The following is a 17,553-nucleotide window of genomic DNA, read 5'->3' as shown; positions in this document are numbered from 1 at the left end:
AATACAAAGTTATTCCCTTCAAAGCCTCCCTTGGGGACTTCCGGTGTGAGCGCCATTCCGAGTAGTCGGGAGTTGTCCTGGTTCCGAGACAACTCCGGTGTTCTCAGGGATAGGAGCTACCGCAACCGTGCTGCGGGCTCCGTTAACCCACGGGAGGAGAGTCCCGTGGTCTTGGGTTTCTAGCGGGCACCAGATGTGTCATCCCGCTCTCAGGCAACCCCTGTAAAGGGGAGGCTTGAGCGAGCGAGGCACTGGCACGGCGCTGAAGAAGCCATCTCTAACCGAGGACATGAAGCAGTGGGATCTACCGGATTTTGAGCACTCCACTTTTCCTCAATTTGGACTTAAAAGAAGACTCTGTATGTACGGAGTATAATCTGGTTTTAAAAAGTGAAGAAATTTGGCTTACAGAGAGAGATTTAAAATGAGGAAGTCCGTCTCTCTCTGACAGCGGCAAGCTGTAGCTATTTAAGACTGGTTTGAGAGTTTCACGTTGATTTTGGATACTTAAGAAACCCCTACTTGGGGTAAGACTGAGAATTTTGATTTATTTCTTCCTACGGATTGTGAACTAAAGAGATAGAAAGTTAACCCTCTGACAAAGGGGGAAATGGCACCTTGGATCTGGTTAGTGAAGATGGAAAAGTACTGAAACTTTATCACTTCGTGCCTACTCCTGCCTACTCAGTTCCCACGGTCTCTCCAGACTCAACAATGATTCCAGCACAGGAAAAAAATTTGTTGGATTTACAACTTTTGCAACAGAATGTCATTGACAAGTTTACTCAGATTCGAATTACTTGGAAGAACTGTTTTGATGATCTACTCAAAGAAATAGGTGGAGAGAATTATATTCCAGAGATTCCATCTGATGAAGAAGAGGCACAAGCACAAGGAAAGGAAAGGTTTCCAGGACGTGAGAGGTCGGAAGCCGGCAATTGGGACAGTATAGAGGGTTTCTGGGGTGGCAGCTCAGAGACTTTGGAACAACAATTCTGGGAAATGCAATTTGAACTGGAGAGTGGAGAGAAGATACTTTGTGACTTTGTTTCTGTTATCATGTATCAAGGAAAATGCGACATTCTGGAGGAAGAAGGAAACGGCAACATTCTGGGAGAAGAACCTGGACTGGGAAAATGTGGGGGGGGGGAGCCTGGTGGGAGATGGGAATGGGAAGGGGGAGGTTGGTGAGGAGGGGGGTGGGGTAATGGGATCTAAGAGTTGTAATATGAAGGCTGACCATGGTACTCCGACATCAGAGGGGAAAATGGATTATGAGAATGGAAGGAATACTTAGGTTTTTGTTAAAATGTATTGATTTTTATATTTTTTGAAGTTGTAATCAGAAGTAACAAGGGCAACAGCTTTACTAAGTTAAGTGAAGAAAGGATATAAGAAGTTAAGATTTGGAATTTGATATTTTATTTGATAAGAACAAATTGTATGATTTGAGATATGTCGATTAAAATTGCAAGATTAAGATTAGATGAAAGAAATAAGATTTTACAATGTTACAAAATTACTAAAGAAGATTAGAATTGAACGCATAAGAGAGGTCATGAGGAAGTCCCAAGTTTAGGATTTTAAAGAAGTGAAGGATTTTTAATTAATTGTGCTGTTTTGTGTGTATTGTGTGTATTGTGTTTGTTTTGTGTGTATTGTGTGTATTTGTAATTTGGTTAATTTTGAAAATCCAATAAATTGTTATTAAAAAACAAAAAACAACAACAAAGCCTCCCTTGAGCAGTATTCTAGTCATGGCTTCCGGTCCTGCACGACGGGAGAATGGCTGACCCGTAACATCTGTTCCATCCACCATGAGTTAATTTGGCGGCTGCGATGGGAGTAAGCAGCCTCCCTTACCTTCCCGGGATGACGGGGAGGGCTGCCTCGCCCGCAGGTGCCCCTTAACCCACTTTGATCCTTCGGGACCGAATGGGGGGGGGCCTGGGCGCAAAGGGCTCGGGGGGGGGTGGAGCTCCTGAATGCTGGGCCTGTTTGTGCATGACTCCCAGAACTGGAAATATAAATTTGGTGAAAGGTTTTGGTCATGCCTTGGACAAAGGAGTGAGAAGAATGTTGCTATCAGATTCAGCCCTGAGCTGTTAAGAATGAAAATCGGAAGAAGATATGGACTTTACACTGGTATGTGAAAGAGGGAAAGGAAGGGGTGGGAAGCCCTGGACTCTATGTTTGTTTTGCCTCAATATTTTACTTAACATGGGCGAAACCTCCCCCAGGTTCCACTTTCATGGGGAAATAGCAAGCAGACTTTAAAGACTGAGAGTGAATTAGGCAGAATTGGACGTCATATAAACAAACTGTATGGACTTGAAACAAGATTTGGAATGATTTAATAGTAATGGAGGACTTCCGACTTGTAATGGCGCAGCAAAGATTGATTGTTGTGGAGAGCCCGTGAAGCTGAACACCACTTCAAAGGGAGAGGCCAGCTCTGGTGGATGATTGATATTGGATTTTATGGAGGTGTCTGGCTCTCCTGGAAAGGAGTGGATGTAATGCGAGTGGGGGAGGGAGCGGCTGTGCGAAGAAGTTCGGCTTGTAACAGAAGGAGAAGATGGCGGTGGCCGGAATGTAGCATTTGGAATAAGATTGACCGTATCCATACAGAGACATTATTCATTATAATCTCGTCTGCTTGCTGGCATATATCAGAGGCTGTGAAAGTATTAGGACTATGAATGCAACTGAAAGAAAGGTGAAGATCACTCCGGAGTCCGAGACATGGGGAGTCCCCAAAAAAATATTGTAAAAATTTGGCATAATTGGAATTGTTTTAATTGGGAATTGTATAATTAATTTGGATTGTAATTTGATTGGTAATTGGAGATTTGTATTGGAAAATCAATAAATATGATTTAAAAGGAGCAGTATTCCAGTCATTATGTCCTGCCATGCCTTTAATTTATTATTGGCCTTGGGTGCACCATAGTGATGAGCAGAGTTTGTCTATTTTTTTAAAAAAGTGCCTGCTGAGCAGGCAGAGTCAGGTGTTGCAATCTGAGGCGGTGGCCATCATTAGATCTTGTGAATATATGCTCCTAATGAAGGAAAGGCAGAATTCTTTAGAGAACTGGAGGGGAAAATGTTGGAGTACGTTGGAAAGAGAATGATACTTATGGGTGACTTTAATGGAGTAATCGATCCAGAGATAGACAGATCATCAAGTAAAAAAGGGAAAAAAGAAGGGAAACTACCACGGAGCTTTTTTGAATTGGTTAAAACCATGGATTTGGTGGATGTATGGAGATTTAAGCATAGGTCTGAAAAGGACTTTACATTCTTCTCAGAACCAAACAATTCGGCTGGTAGGATTGATGCCATTTGGACGACAAAAGAATTAACTGCAAGGATAGGAAAAACAGAGATCCTAACTAGAACTATATCAGACCACAACCCAGTTTTGTTGATATTAAAGGGAAGAATCCAGCAAGAAAGAAGAAGGTGGAGATTAAATACCACCTTACTGAACGATGAGAACGTTGTAACCGGGGCCAAAAAAGTAATGGTGGAATATTTTGAACATAATTGGAACAAAGAGGTTAATAGACAGACAACCTGGGATGCAGGAAAATCAGTCATGAGAGGCTATTTCATTCAACAAAATATTATAAATAGGAAAAAGAAAGAGGAGAAAAAGAATAAAATAACAGAGGAATTAAAAAAGAAGGAGAAAGAATTGAATAAGGATCAGAGGAATGAGAAATTGAAACAAGAAATTAGATTATTAAAAATTGAATATTCCAACATAATAGATCAAGAACTAGAATGGAATTTAAAAGCAATGAAACAACGCTGCTTTGAATTTGCTAATAAACCAAGCAAATTCTTAGCGTGGCAGCTGAAGAGAAAACAAAATGAGAGGTTAATTACAAGATTAAAAACTGAAGGAAATTATATTGATGATCCTAATTTAATAATCCTTTCGCAGCTCCTCAGGCACTGCCTTGGCAAATGGGCTGTGTGCAAGCGGCGTCCATCTTTGAGAAGGGCACATGCATTGCCACGTCTCTGAAGGGATTAGTGAAGGGAGAGTGAACTTACCGTTTTTGTCACGGGCAGGGATTTGAAGTTTTGTATAGTAACTCTTCTGGGGCGACAGTGCGCATGCCCACAGAGAGGGCTCTGAGTGCCCCCTTTGGCACGCGTGCGATAGATCCGCCACCACTGCCCTAAGGACTGACCCTAAGGACTACTATGAGTCAACAGTGTCATGCAGCAGCAGCAAAAAAAAGCTGTGTCAACAGAAGTATAGTGTCCAGATGAAGGGAAAGTCATAGTACCACTCTATTCTGCTTTGGTCAGACCAGATCTGGAATAGTACATTCAGTTCTTTGCACCACAACTTAAGAAGGATATTGACAAAGTGGAATAGGAGGGCCAACAAGATAATCAAGGGTCTGGAAGCCAAGCGTTCTGAGGAATGGTTGAGGGAGCTGGGCATGTTTAGCCTGGTTAAAAGGTGACTGACAGGAGATATGATAGCCATCTTAAAGTATCTAAAGAGCTGTCCCATGGAAGATGGAGCAAGCTTGTTTTCTCCTGCTCTGGGTGGTAGGACCCAAACCAGTGTCTTCAGGTTACAAGAAAGTAGATTCTGACTAAACATCAGGAAGTGGAATGGTCTCCCTTGGGAGGCTGTGGACTCTCCTTCTCTGGAGGTTTTAAGCAAAGGTTGGATGTCCCTCTGTCATGGATGCTTTAGTTTAGTTTCCTGTATTGCAGGAGGTTGTACTAGATGACCCTTGGGAAATCTTCCAGCTCTAAACTTCTGTGATCATGGAGGCAGAAGAAACCCATTGTAGCTCATAGCCAATTACAGCCTTCTCTCCATGAATATGTCCAATACTCTTTCCAAGTTGGTGGCCATCACCACCTCCTGGAATCCTGGAGAGCCACTGCCAGTCAGTAGAGCTGGGCGATAGGTCAGTCAATTGTTTGAAACTGGTATGGTGTTCAGATTGTGATACAGTGTGTGGCGGTTCGCTCAACCTGCACAGGTCCCCCAGACGTTTAACGGTCCGTTGATACCTGCACTCACCACTTTATTAATTAACCGCTGCCACCAACTAGTCTGTCTGGTATTTACAAAACTGTTTTATTTCAAGTTTATTACATAAGCATGTGGTTTCTGAATAAACAGTACTTTCTTGGTTGTGTTCTTGTTAACAATAGTGTCCAACGATTTCTCCCACCCCTGTTTCTACTCCTTCCCTTGCCACCCTTCTTCGAATCTCCTCTCAATACCCACAACAAGCCCCCTGGCTAAAGACAAACTACAAGCCTAAAGACAAGCCCAAAAGACTCAAGACTAAAGAACAAAAGACTAAAGAACAAAGAACTAAAGAACCCCCTTCCTTCCCTGGGAGGGGTTTATATAGCCCACATAACTCCGCCCCCTAAAAGTTTTTACTGGTCATTCCTTTTAACTCCTTCTGTGCCAATCCTAACTTTGGGTGATCGCCACATACCTCCCCCCTTTAAAAAGTTTGATTCAGGAGGGTTCACTTTGCCAAGTGACCTCCTGATCAAACTGCATGACACCTTAATTTAAACAAACATTTTCTATGCTTACTAACCTTAACCATTCATATCATACTGGCATAATAAATGGTTTTTTCCCCATTATATACAATAGTTCATGCAACATTAGGCCTTTAGTTAATTGCAAGAAAAGTCGTAACTGTCCATTTTAACCTTTGCCTTTGGGTCTTCGTGATAAGGCATCTGCGATGATGTTCAGGATCCTTTCACACTCCTTATTGTCCTTAAACGCTGCAAGAAGTATCTTTCTCAGGCACCAGTCTTTTCTCTGCCGTACATGATGGGATGCAAGCTGTCTTCCTCTGCCGGATGACACAGTCCACCTCCTATCCCTTCACTCGATGCATCTGTAACGATTGTGGATTCCAAGCTGTGTAGAATCCTTGTTTCTCAGGGTCAAAAGCTCTCTTGGATCAACTTCTCCCTCCTTCAGGATCTCTGTTAAGGGTTCAAGCTCGAGGCCTTGTACACACATCTCCATGTCATCAACAGCTGCATAAGAACTGGTTGTCTGGCTTTTAAATGTACTGGGAACTGTGTTCAGAAGTTTATGGATAGCTTCTTTTTTAGTCAGCTTGCTGAAGCTTTCTATACAAGCGTGATTACTTAATGCAAGTAGGTTAAAAAGCTCTGATTGTTTATTGCTCATAGCAATCTCCCTTGCTGTCAGTCCATCTTTGGTCTGTATTGATTTATCAGTTCCCATTTCGAGCAATTTGAAGACTACTTTTTATGTCTTTGACGTGATGGCCACGTTAATGCTGTGTAACCATGTTTATCTTGGACATTTATTTGTGTTGCATGAGCAGCAGGGTTCCCATCTTCCCACCACACAATCTCTAGTGTAGGAAACTCTTTCACTTTCATAGCAAGTTGATGGGACACCATGCCAGCTATAACTTCCAGGACGGTTTTCTTTCTATATTTCCAATTGCTGAATGGTTTATCATAAATATGACTAGTTGTTCTAACTGATCTCACAGATAGGTCACTGGTCACATTGCAGGTATACCCTCCTTTACCAATATCACTGGCTTTTTCAACAACGTGACTACTGTAGTCTAGATTGGGTTCATGGTTTAGTGACTTGACTGGCTTTGAGACATTCAGTTGGACACTACAGATTTCATCGTCCATCCTGAATGTCAGGTATTTTGTGCTATTAATCCCCATGGGTGCGCCAAACACACTGCGGTGTGCGGTTTGCAGGATCTTGCCCCTATTTTCAGTCGGAACCACCAATTGTTGTTGTATCTCACCACCACCCCTTGCTGGAGTGATAAGGACTTCTTTATATAATAAGCCTTGGTCCAACTTAAATCGTTCTGGGCTCTCAGGAGTTAAGGTTTTATTTACCTCTGCCGCCTCAAAATAGGGTTTTAATTCTAAATTCTCCTTTTGTTTTTCCACAAAGCTTGAGGCTTGACTATTAGTCATGGGAAATAATGAAGCGTCTCTTGTTTCCATAGAAACCCTTCCCCCCAGCTGCTCTCCTTCCTTAGTTGTTTCAGCAACTGTATCACTTTGTTCAGGCCTGGGCAACAATAACTTCCCTTGTGCTCTGGTGACTATAAAACCATTTGCACATGTTCTACTAAATCCCCACCAATAAGAACTGCGGTGGGAATCTCTTCAGAGATCGCTACTTCCCACTGTCCTGACCAACTCTGATATCCAATATCAACTTTTGCCATCGGTAGTACCTCAGGATGTTTGAAAATTCCCTTTATTCTTATAGTCTTCCCAGGAATGATGGCCTCCAATTTTACTATATCGGGGTGAAGGATTGTGATTTGTGACCCCGTATCCTTCCCCTCTACCGAAATGTTTTCTCCAGCACTTTGTAATAGGTGTCCATCATGTTGGATTGTATTACAATGTAGCACCTTGGCCTCAGCTACCTCATTAGGCCCCTGCTCAACTGTATTCCAGTTGGTTGCCATGACAACTGAATCAGTTGGGCCCTGCTCTACAGCCTGGACACAAAATGTTTTCTTTGTAGTTGCGGGACTATTTATTTTCTCTTTTTCTTGCCAACAATCATCCCTCCGATGTCCCCCTTTCCCACATTTCCAGCAAAAGGGTTCAGGAGGATCTGTCTTGTTGGGTTTATTAACTTTTCCCTCAGCACTCCCTGATTGTAGGGATGTCTTTTCATTGGGCCCCTTCTCTGAGGAGTAATTTCCCTTAGTGGGGTCTGAGGTAAATTTTCCTCGATTTTGTTCAGTTTTATTTTTATTGTTCTCCCACTTCCTCCCCCCATATATGGGTCCATCATACACATAGTCTCGGATTTCATTAATTTCATCTCCTAACTGTGCAGCTGCTGCAATGCTTGTGGGGTATCTTTCTTTATATTCTGGGAAACATGTTAACTCTATTTTCACAGGTGTTTGCCCATTGGTATTGTTACTGTTATTCTGCTTTTTTATTGCAGTCACTTCCAATCTCCTCATTTCTAATTGAAACTGCCTTCTCTCGCTCTCACTTTCCCTCTCAGCTTTTAATTTTTCTTTTTCCTGCTCAGCCTTTAATTTTATTTCCATCTCTCTCAGTTTATATTCCTGCTCTAGTTTCCACTTTTCAAAACGCTCGATTTTAGGACTCTCTCCTGCAGGTGGGGTTTCAATAGGGCCTGGTTCCCCTTGCAGGTCCCCATTTTCCTCTTCAGCACTTTCTATAGGTGATTCCCTCACTGGGTTCTTAGTCTTTTTGGGTGGCATATTCTTAAAAATAGGAGTTTGAACAGTCTATTAAAGAAAAGAATGTTTTTCTCTGTCTGTTTTCCGGCTAGGTTCTCCAAGACTATGGTCTCAAAGTCACGCCTAAGGTTCTTTCTCTAACCTTTTCCAGCGTACTTTCCCCCGACCACAGCTTAAACCTTTCTGCCAGAATAACTTTTGAGATCACCAGTTCTTAATTCTTTCTCAGCTTCACGGTGATCAAGAGTCTCCACAATTACACCCTAGGACGGGATAATATCCTTTCCAGATTTATCCTCTCCCCCTTCCAGGTGTATTGCTCCTCTCTTTCCAGTCACTGGACTTTTTGATCCCACCGCTGCGCCACCACTTGTGGCGGTTCGCTCAACCTGCACAGGTCCCCCAGACGTTTAACGGTTCGTTGATACCTGCACTCACCACTTTATTAATTAACCGCTGCCACCAACCAGTCTGTCTGGTATTTACTTCACTCAGTTCAGTCAAGGAGAATATTGGAACGAAACTGTTTTATTTCAAGTTTATTACATAAGCATGTGGTTTCTGAATAAACAGTACTTTCTTGGTTGTGTTCTTGTTAACAACAGTGTCCAACGATTTCTCCCACCCCTGTTTCTACTCCTTCCCTTGCCACCCTTCTTCGAATCTCCTCTCAATACCCACAACAAGCCCCCTGGCTAAAGACAAACTACAAGCCTAAAGACAAGCCCAAAAGACTCAAGACTAAAGAACAAAAGACTAAAGAACAAAGAACTAAAGAACCCCCTTCCTTCCCTGGGAGGGGTTTATATAGCCCACATAACTCCGCCCCCTAAAGGTTTTTACTGGTCATTCCTTTTAACTCCTTCTGTGCCAATCCTAAGTTTGGGTGATCGCCACACAGTGGTACCTTGGTTCTTGAATGGCTTGACTCCCAAACAAATTGGCTCCTGAACGCCATAAACCCGGAAGTAAGTATTCCGGTTTGCGAACGTTTTTTGGAAGCCAAATGTCCGATGCAGCTTCCACTTGAGTGCAGGAAGCTCCTGCAGCCAATCGGAAGCTGCACCTTAGTTTTTGAATGGTTTTGTGAGTTGAACGGACTCCTGGAATGGATTAAGTTCAAGAACCAAGGTACCACTGTACTGGTTTCAGACATTATGAGCTGGCAATACATCATGGTGGCTGGGCAGTTGTGATGCATTCCCAGCTATGGACACATAATGCTGTACTTGATGGACCTTTTGGTTTGTTCTAGCTGGGCTTAATTCCTGCCTGGACCATTACAAAATCTATTTGCTGGTCTAGTTCTCAATGTTTTGCCATAGTGAGTTTAAACTCCATCCAGAATGTAGCCAACAGGCATTTTCCACATTCTCAAATTAGGATTGTAACTGCACATTTTTAAAGGGTTTGTGTGCACCCCTGGAAGTGTAATATGGTGAGAGACATCATTCAGGGTTTTTCATAGTACTTTGATCTTCTACAGCACCCCCCTCCACCCCTCTCTCATCTGTCATGCTCCATGATTCACACTTGCAGACGATCGCCGGGCAGATTTTCCTCTTGTAAATGATGAATAATGCAGTGTCAAATTTTGTTTGACAATGGGTGAAATTTGTTGAATAAATTATCCCCTTAACAATGGCTGCCCTCAAAAAAATGAGTGAACAGAAAGAGGAGATGATAGGAAAGCAGGGAGATGGCAGCTGAATATCCTTGGGTTTAATCTTGGAGGCTTTGAAGCCGATCCACTCACTCAGGACTGTGAATAAGCCTGGAGACAGAATCTGTGCCTAGCTTTCCTGTGTGTTTGCTGACATTCCAATTTTTGTAGGAAGACACGGTGGAAGAAACGAAGAAGAGATACATCAGGGATGCACCAAGGAGGCTGGGGTAGGATGCGGATGGGGAAAAGCTTCAGAGGTTGGAAGCAATGAAAGATCATGGCTATGATGTCCCACACTTTATGTAGCCACTGATGGGGGTTTTCTTGTTTGGAGGGGTGGACACTACTTCTTAATGGCTTTGCTACTGGTAACTGAGCTGCTACCCCAAAACGAGATCCTTTTGACCAGCTTAGACCATTGATCCATTCAGCTCAGTATTGGCAGCAGCTCTCAAGGGCTTCAGAGAGGGTGCACTCCGAGCCCTACTCTTACAATGCAGCAACCTAAAAGCAACACGACAGGCTAATAATTTGATTACAACACTTTATATAGCTACTAAATTGTATCTTCAGTCAGAGTCAAATGGCATACAATATATACAAGGTAACAGGACTGTCCTTCCTGGATAACCGACGCTTTCTTTCTTTAAATATTTTTATTAGGTTTTACAACAAATTTTAACATAAACACTACTGAAAATATAATCACAAACTAAGTTTCAAAATTACCCCCCCCCCCACGACTTCACCGAACTTCCCTTTCTGGTTTATAACATATTCACTTCTCCTGCATGTTATCTTATTCCCTAATATAGTAAAGTTAACATTATACATCATTATTATGTTCTATTTGTTGATTGTAAGTGCTTAATCGAACCCTGCAAGTGAGTCCATTTCCTTATGTTGCTTCTGTATGTACATCATAAAAGGTTCCCAGTCTTTTTTAAAGTCTCTATTGTCTTTATCTTTAAGTCTTTCAGTAAACTTCACCATTTCAGCATATTTCATCAGTTTTTCTTGCCATTGTTCTTTCATTTGGCATTTCATCGTTTTTCCACCTTTGAGCTAGTAAAATTCTAGCCACTGTTGTAGCATAAATAAGTAAGTTTTTCTTGTTTTTTTGGCAAATCATGACCCAAAATGCCTAATAAAAAGGCTTCTGGTCTTTTAACAAAGGTTATCGTAAACATTCTCTTCATTTCGTTATAAATATCCCAGTAGTTTTTAATCATTTTACAATTCCACAACATGTGATAAAATATTCCTTCTTTTCCTTTACATTTCCAACACTTATTGGAACTTGTTTTATACATTTTGGCCATTTTCGCTGGTGTGATATAGAATCATAGAATCATAGAGTTGGAAGAGACCACAAGGGCCATCCAGTCCAACCCCCTGCCAAGCAGGAAACACCATCAAAGCATTCCTGACAGATGGCTGTCAAGCCTCTGATTAAAGACCTCCAAAGAAGGAGACTCCACCACACTCCTTGGTAGCAAATTCCACTGCCGAACAGCTCTCACTGTCAGGAAGTTCTTCCTAATGTTTAGATGGAATCTTCTTTCTTGTAGTTTGAATCCATTGCTCCGTGTCCGCTCCTCTGGAGCAGCAGAAAACAACCTTTCTCCCTCCTCTATATGACATCCTTTGATATATTTGAACATGGCTATCATATCACCCCTTAACCTTCTCTTCTCCAGGCTAAACATACCCAGCTCCGTAAGCCGTTCCTCATAAGGCATTCTTTCCAGGCCTTTGACCATTTTGGTTGCCCTTTTCTGGACATGTTCCACCTTGTCAGTATCCTTCTTGAACTGTGGTGCCCAGAACTGGACACAGTATTCCAGGTGAGGTCTGACCAGAGCAGAATATAGTGGTACTATTACCTCCCTTGATCTAGACGCTATACTCCTATTGATGCAGCCCAGAATTGCATTGGCTTTTTTTAGCTGCTGGATCACACTGTTGACTCATGTCAAGTTTGTGGTCTACCAAGACTCCTAGATCCTTGTCACATGTACTGCTCTCAAGCCAGGTGTCACCCATTCTGTATTTGTGCCTTTCATTTTTTTTTTGCCCAGTTGTCCAATCTGTTAAGGTCATTTTGAAGTGTGATCCTGTCCTCTAAGGTATTAGCCACCCATCCCAATTTGGTGTCTTCTGCAAACTTGATCAGGATGTCCTCAAGCCCATCATACAAGTAATTGATGAAGATGTTGAATAAGACAGGGCCCAAGACAGAACCCTGTGGCACCCCACTAGTCACTTCTCTCCAGGATGAAGAGGAGCCATTGATGAGCACCCTTTGGGTTCAGTCAGTCAGCCAGTTACAAATCCACTGAATGGTAGCATTGTCTAGCCCACATTTTACCAGCTTCTTTACAAGAATATCATAGCCTATCTTGAAATCAAGATAGGCTATATCCACAGCATTCCCTTCATCTACCAGGCTTGTAATTCTGTCAAAAAATGAGACTAGGTTAGTCTGACATGACTTATTTTTCAGAAACCCATGCTGACTTTTAGTGATCACAGTGTTCCTTTCTAGGTGCTCACAGACCGTTTGCTTAATGATCTGCTCTAGAATCTTTCCTGGTATTGATGTCAGGCTGACTGGGCGGTAATTGTTTGGGTCCTCTCTTTTCCCCTTTTTGAAAATAGGGACAACATTTGCCCTCCTCCAGTCTGCTGGCACTTCGCCTGTTCTCCAGGAATTCTCAAAGATTACTACCAGTGGTTCTGAAATCACCTCTGCCAGTTCTTTTAATACTCTTGGATGTAGTTCATCTGGCCCTGGAGACTTGAATACATCTAAATTAGCCAAGTATTCCTGTACTACCTCCTTACTTATTCTGGGCTGTGTTTCCCCTGCTGAATCATCTGCTCCATATTCTTCAGGTCGGGCATTGTTTTCTTTTTTTGGAAAAGACTGAGGCAACGAAGGCATTGAGTAGTTCTGCCCTTTCTGTCCCCTGTTTGCCTTTCACCATCTTCTCCTCTAAGTGACCCTACTGTTTCCTTGTTCTTCCTTTTGCTACGGACGTACCCATAAAAGCCCTTTTTGTTGCTTTTTACCTCTCTAGCAAGCCTGAGTTCATTCTGTGCTTTAGCTTTTCTGACTTTGTCTCTACACGTGCTGGCTATTTGTTTGAATTCCTCTCGGGTGATTTCCCCCTTTTTCCATTTTTTGTACATATTCCCTTCAAATCTTAACTCAGCTAAAAGTTCTTTAGATAGCCACCCTGGCTTCTTTAGGCACCTTCCATGTTTTCGTGTCATTGGTACTGCTTGAAGTTGTGCTTTTAAGGGTAACACCACTCTGTATCATTGAAAGCTCTGTTACTGCGTTTTTCTTTTAAGACAAAATATGTTAATGTATGAGTTTTTGTTTTCTAAACTAAAACCTCAGTATTCAAGTTAAATTGCTGTGTTGGCACTTTGCGATAAATAAGTGGGTTTTGAGTTGCAGTTTGGGCACTCAGTCTCTAAAAGGTTCGCCATCACTTCCTTAGGGCAAAGGTCAGCTAAACCTCCCTTTATTCAATTACTTGTGCAACTGCTATAAATTATGACTGAGATTATCTGTCTGCCAGTTGTAACATACATCCAAAATACAACAGAACTGCTGGCTTAAGAAGACATGGCAATTAAAAAGCTGAAAGCAAAATAAAAAGCATGTTTTAATTGTTTCTACCTAAGAATGACTCTAAACAGCCAAGCTGTTTAGAAAATTTCTAACAGTTCCAACTGTTAGAAATTTTCATTTATTTTATTTTTAATCCTCTTTCTCATTGGTAAAAGTGCTGATTGTAAAGTGAAACTACATAATTACACTACTGTGAGAAAGGAATACAAGGAATGTACTCTGATAAGCAAATACTGTAGGATCTTGAGGAAAATACCCCAAAATACTATTGGACACCCCACTGACTGTTTAGCATCATGCAGCAACTACTGGATGAGCAATTGAAGGAGCTCAGAGCTGAGATATGTATGAAATGGTGAATGAAAATGGACCAGAGAAATCAGAGGCTAAAGAAGACACAGAACGTTGGGAGAATAATATTGATGAGGACTGCCAGAACTGGAGAGTGGAATGGTAATGCTGGAGGCAGTAGGTGATGAAATGGAGAGGACCTCCACACAGGAGATTAAGAAATATCATGAGCTGGCAGAAATAGAGCTGAGAAAGAATGGTTTCTGTGTACAATTTGGAGTGAATTTAAAGGAAAAAGTTACTAAGCTGTTGGCAACACTACTGGAAAAAGAATTGAAGAAGAGGAAATGGATTATTATTTTTTTTCTAAATTCTGATGGAGAACTATGGTCAATTGGAAATGAGATTAGTAGATATGGAACTGGGTGTGAATAAATGAATATGCAATAAGTAAATAACTATGGATTATTGATTTAATATATGACCACAGCAAAGACACACCTGTGGGAAAAAAGATCAAGGGTCTATTGTTTCTCAGCATTGGAGTTAAAGTTGTCATGTTGGACTGAAGGAATACTACTGGTAACATTTATCAATAATAATAATTGGAGAACCTCTTTTAGACTTTTTGTGTTGAAGGATAAATGAATGAACTTGAGATGTCCAAATCTGAAGACTGAGAAAATATTGTCTAGCAGAAGGAAGAACAGCTGGATACCATTCTGGAGTAAACACTGAATATTTTGAAATAATATATATCTGACAGAGAATTGGAAGCCCTTTAATGTCTTTCCCTTTCCTTTCCTTTCCTTTCCTTTCCTTTCCTTTCCCTTTTCATTCTTTTAATCTATCTGTTTTTCTCCTTCCTTCCTTCCTTCCTTCCTTCCTTCCTTCCTTCCTTTGCTCTTGCTTCTGTTTTGTTTTTGTTTTGATGTCCTGTACCGAGGGGCGGCCAGCGCGGGAGGGAGGCGGGCGAGCGGGGGATGAGGGGCGTGGCGCTGGAGCGGCGCGGAGCTTTGCGCGCCCTTCCCAGCACTCCAGCTGGGGCTCCGGAGGGTGGCCGGCTTGCAGCGCCACGCCCCTCATCCCCCACTCGCCCACCTCCCTCCCGCGCTGGCCGCCCCTCGGGGGATGATGGACGTGGCGCTGGAGCAGCGCGGGGCTTTGCGCGCCCTTCCCAGCGCTCCAGCTGGGGCTCCGGAGGGTGGCTGGCTTGCAGTGCCAGGCCCCTCAGGGCGGGGGCAGGTTGGGGAGGGGGCGCCCGGTATGCCGGCGGGCTCGCGGGGGCGCCCCTGGGGGGCCCGGCGCCCTGGTTCACCGCGCCACCTGCCCCTATGAATGAGACGGCTCTGGGCAGGAAGGAAGATCTCCCAGCGTGGGAGGCTGGGAGAAGAAAGGGAAGAGTTGGGCGGATCCACCCCCTTCTGTGTAAGACAAGGATTAGAATCATAGAATCATAGAGTTGGAAGAGACCACAAGGGCCATCCAATCCAACCCCCTGCCAAGCAGGAAACACCATCAAAGCATTCCTGACAGATGGCTGTCAAGCCTCTGCTTAAAGACCTCCAAAGAAGGAGACTCCACCACACTCCTTGGTAGCAAATTCCACTGCCGAACAGCTCTCACTGTCAAGAAGTTCTTCCTAATGTTTAGGTGGAATCTTCTTTCTTGTAGTTTGAATCCATTGCCCCGTGTCCGCTTCTCTGGAGCAGCAGAAAACAACCTTTCACCCTCCTCTATATGACATCCTTTGATATATTGGAACATGGCTATCATATCACCCCTTAACCTTCTCTTCTCCAGGCTAAACATACCCAGCTCCCTAAGCCGTTCCTCATAACGCATCGTTTCCAGGCCTTTAACCATTTTGGTTGCCCTCTTCTGGACACATTCCAGCTTGTCAGTATCCTTCTTGAACTGTGGTGCCCAGAACTGGACACATTATTCCAGGTGAGGTCTGACCAGAGCAGAATATAGTGGTACTATTACCTCCCTTGATCTAGACGCTATACTCCTATTGATGCAGCCCAGAATTGCATTGGCTTTTTTAGCTGCTGGATCACACTGACTCATGTCAAGTTTATGGTCTACCAAGACTCCCAGATCCTTTTCACATGTACTGCTCTCAAGCCAGGTGTCACCCATCCTGTATTTGTGCCTTTCATTTTTTTTGCCCAAGTGTAGTACTTTACATTTCTCCCTGTTAAAATTCATCTTGTTTGCTCTGGCCCAGTTCTCTAATCTGTTAAGGTCATTTTGAAGTGTGATCCTGTCCTCTGGGGTATTAGCCACCCCTCCTAATTTGGTGTCATCTGCAAACTTGATCAGGATGCCCTCAAGCCCATCATCCCAGTCATTGATGAAGATGTTGAATAAGACTGGGCCCAAGACAGAACCCTGTGGCACCCCACTAGTCACACCTTTCCAGGATGAAGAGGAGCCATTGATGAGCACCCTTTGGGTTCGGTCAGTCAGCCAGTTACAAATCCACTGAATGGTAGCATTGTCTAGCCCACATTTTACTAGCTTCTTTACAAGAATATCATGGGGCACCTTGTCAAAGGCCTTGCTGAAATCAAGATAGCCTACATCCACAGCATTCCCTTCATCTACCAGGCTTGTGATTCTGTCAAAAAATGAGACCAGGTTAGTCTGACATGACTTATTTTTCAGAAACCCATGCTGACTTTTAGTGATCACAGCGTTCCTTTCTAGGTGCTCACAGACCGTTTGCTTAATGATCTGCTCTAGAATCTTTCCTGGTATTGATGGGCGGTAATTGTTTGGGTCCTCTCTTTTCCCCTTTTTGAAAATAGGGACAACATTTGCCCTCCTCCAGTCTGCTGGCAGTTCGCCTGTTCTCCAGGAATTCTCAAAGATTACTGCCAGTGGTTCTGAAATCACCTCTGCCAGTTCTTTTAATACTCTTGGATGTAGTTCATCTGGCCCTGGAGACTTGAATACATCTAAATTAGCCAAGTATTCCTGTACTACCTCCTTACTTATTCTGGGCTGTGTTTCCCCTGCTGAATCATCTGCTCCATATTCTTCAGGTCGGGCATTGTTTTCTTTCTTGGAGAAGACTGAGGCAAAGAAGGCATTGAGGAGTTCTGCCCTTTCTCTGTCTCCTGTTCGCATTTCACCATCTTCTCCTGTAAGTGACCCCACTGTTTCCTTGTTCTTCCTTTTGCTACGGACGTACCCATAAAAGCCCTTTTTGTTGCTTTTAACCTCTCTAGCAAGCCTGAGTTCATTCTGTGCTTTAGCTTTTCTGACTTTGTCTCTACACATACTGGCTATTTGTTTGAATTCCTCTCTGGTGGTTTCCCCCTTTTTCCATTTTTTGTACATATCCCTTTTTAATCTTAACTCAATTAAAAGTTCTTTAGATAGCCACCATGGCTTCTTTAGGCACCTTCCATGTTTCCGTCTCACTGGTATTGCCTGAAGTTGTGCTTTTAATATCTCCCTTTTAACAAGCTCCCAACCATCATGAACTCCCTTCCCTTTTAGTATTTCTGTCCATGGGATTTCACCCAACATTTCCCAAAGTTTTCAGAAGTCGGCTTTCTTAAAGTCTAGAATTTGAGTCTTAGTATGCTTCGTTGCTCCTTTCCGCTGTATAATAAACTCCAGTAGAGCATGGTCACTCCCACCTAAAGATCTTGCCACTTCTACCGCAC

This window comes from Lacerta agilis, chromosome 9 (genome assembly GCF_009819535.1).
Source record: "Lacerta agilis isolate rLacAgi1 chromosome 9, rLacAgi1.pri, whole genome shotgun sequence".
Lineage (NCBI taxonomy): Eukaryota > Metazoa > Chordata > Lepidosauria > Squamata > Lacertidae > Lacerta > Lacerta agilis.
Note: the sequence above shows the minus strand (reverse complement) of the source record.